Source organism: Suricata suricatta, chromosome 7 (genome assembly GCF_006229205.1).
Source record: "Suricata suricatta isolate VVHF042 chromosome 7, meerkat_22Aug2017_6uvM2_HiC, whole genome shotgun sequence".
In the NCBI taxonomy this organism is placed as follows: Eukaryota; Metazoa; Chordata; class Mammalia; order Carnivora; family Herpestidae; genus Suricata; species Suricata suricatta.
In genome coordinates this window covers 29295254-29297973 of record NC_043706.1, presented here as the reverse complement: position 1 = coordinate 29297973, position 2720 = coordinate 29295254, and the positions used below count along the sequence as shown (strand labels likewise).

At 41.3% G+C, this 2720-nt stretch overlaps 1 protein-coding gene across 1 annotated transcript in view; it reads left to right on the top strand.

Moving 5' to 3' along the window:
* LOC115295435 (class I histocompatibility antigen, Gogo-B*0103 alpha chain-like) overlaps positions 1-2720 on the top strand; it is a 157910-nt gene that overhangs the window by 103347 nt on the left and 51843 nt on the right. The gene's annotated exons all lie outside the window — the stretch shown is intronic.

Genomic DNA, 2720 nt, shown 5'->3' with positions numbered 1-2720 from the left:
GGAGGAGGTGGAGGGAAATCCTGGCATTTGTCTGTGATCCTCCACCTCCTGCCACAGAGTGCTCAGCCTGGGAGAGATGGGGGGCCCGAAAAGCACAAGCAAACAGTCCTCTTCCAGCTCTGACTTTAAAGTCCCCTCAGGGAACTGAAGGAGACGCGCCCCACCCCCTCCCTGCAGGGTTAGAGGTTCAGTGAGTGAAGGTGTTCCCTGTGTTACTGCTGAGCCCTGGGGGCAGATCAGCCTGGGTGCCCTCTCCTCCTGGCCCCCCATCCTCCTCACCTCTTCCAAGCAGGGTGGGGCCAGCAGGGTGAGGAGAACATTTTGGGAGCCAGGGGGCTCCTGCCGGGACTGCAGGGAAGCTGGGCTGTGGGAACGATGGAGCCCCTGTCTGCCCCTCTGCGGGAGAGTGCTCTGCCCTCATGTCCCTTCCTATGTGGCATCCCATCCAGACTCTTCCACCTGAAGATGAGACTTTCTTCCTCCCCACAATCAGGCAGTAATTTCTTTCCTACTGGTTCTGGCGAGAGCTGGTAAGCCTACTGAGTCAGCTCTTGTTAGTCAGTCACTCAGGAATCCCCAGCCACCCTGCCCTCCACTGGGAGCTGCTGGGGGAGCTTAGATTTTCATGAATCCTGCCCCGCGTGTGTGCAGCCCTACAGCAGAGCGAGCGGGCCCCCAAAGCAAACCAACAAGGAACCGGCTTCATGACTTCAGAGAGAAGGACCGTTGTGCTGCGTTCCGACTTCTGTGATCACATGCAGATGCCCACGTGGATGAGTCAGCAGGGTTCAAACACAGGGAAGGTGAGCGTGAGAAAGTCACGGGAGTGGGGCTATTCTGTTCCTCCGTGTGTGTGTTCTTCCTGGTTCTAAACGTCTCCGCAAACACACATTCTGGTTACAAACTCTGAGTTCCCTGAACTCTTTACTCTGAAGTGTCCTGAGTGTCCGCCTTGTCATCTCCATTTATTTCTTATTTCAGACATCAGTCAGTCAACAATACTGCAAGCAAACTATTTGTGAGACTAGGAGAGTATTAAAAAACATTTGAGCATCAGTACAATAATACAATGTATAAACAAATTGGTTTAAGTTATAGTGTTTCTATGTTCTAATTAAACTATGTATTATAAAACTGCTTACAAATGATATGGCATAGTATATTTCATAAGCTGTTATAGGAGTGTCAAAGTTAGTTGTTGAGATTTTAAACTATTTTGGAGTGATTATTCTTTATATAATTTCCATTAGCAAAGTGATAATGTGAGGCCTGGTTCAACAAGGGAGCCTCATGATGAGTTTCCAGTGGTTCCCCAGTAACCTGTTCTGTCTAACAGCACATCAGACAGTGACTTCACTGTTCATGGTACCAGATCTTCGCGCACTTTAACAGTTACATAAAGATTTTCCCCCTTGTAATCCTGTCAGAATTCCTTATCTGTATAATAGCTCTGTAGTTCACTCACTCACAAAAATCATTTCTTATAATGACATATTTGATCAATGTGATTAATTTTATTGATTTCATTAATTAAATCTATGTAGTTTAGTAATCAGGGTTAATTAAGTTAAAGCTTAAAATTACTTTATGTGTTTATTTTGTTCAAATTACAATGGCAATCATATAAATTATTAAATAATCTAATATTGATATGGGCATTTTTCTTTAAAATGGAATGTCCTATTAATTTTTGAGAAATAGTATTATCTACTTTTTGCCCCTGTTCCTTCATTACTTTTGTAAGTTAATTACTTCTTCTTTTCTCAAATTAATCCAGCTTCTGCAATAAGTAACATATCATTCTGGTAAAGCTAAAGACAGTATTGACCTCACTGTTCATAGACAAGTTACTAACGCCAACTCTCTAAAATTAAAATGTTTTTTATTTTCCATTTACCTACTCTGATTGCACAATTTTAAAGAAAATGACTCTAAAGGTTTCTTACCATTTTCAGCTGCTATCACCACGTTAGCACTGCAGGAGCCCAGACCTGCTCCCTGCCATGGTTTCCATCCAAATATTCAGATACAGTATTTAATCCTCTTAAATGCTTGTTTATTTATTTATTTACTTATTTTTATCTTTTTTTAGCCAACTCTGTGGAAATTAAATCTCATCATTATCATTTTGTTTATCAATTCTCAAATGCAAGATTAGAATTTGCTATGTATATTCACTTAATTTAATGTCATAAAAACAGCCAAAATTTTAATGGAACAATTAAAAAATCTTTTTTTTAAGTTTATTTATTTTGAGAGAGAGAAAGCACAAGTCAGGGAAAGGCAGAGAGAGAGGGAGACACAGAATTGGAACCAGGCTCCAGGCTCCAGGCTCCAAGCTGTCAACACAGAGCCCGATGCAGGGCTTGAACCCATGAACAGCAAGATCATGACTTGAGCCAAAATCAATGCTTAACCAACTGAGCCACCCAGGCGGCTCTGATGGCACTTTTTCAATGTTTCTTCCTCTTATCACCCCTGTAAGGATTATTACACAAAATTTTAGTAATGCAAAGACTTTACTGTGTGAAGGTAATTTATAATCTTCACACCTTTCTTTTTTATTATTGCTCATTGTTCATTGTATTCTGAGCACTGGCAGCATGCACTGAGCACATTCACATTCACACAGCTTTGGAGCATGATTTGCATGTAATATTTACATGGTTAGCAAGAGTAAGACACTAGTGAGTTTTGACAAAAATAGCAGAGATTTCTTT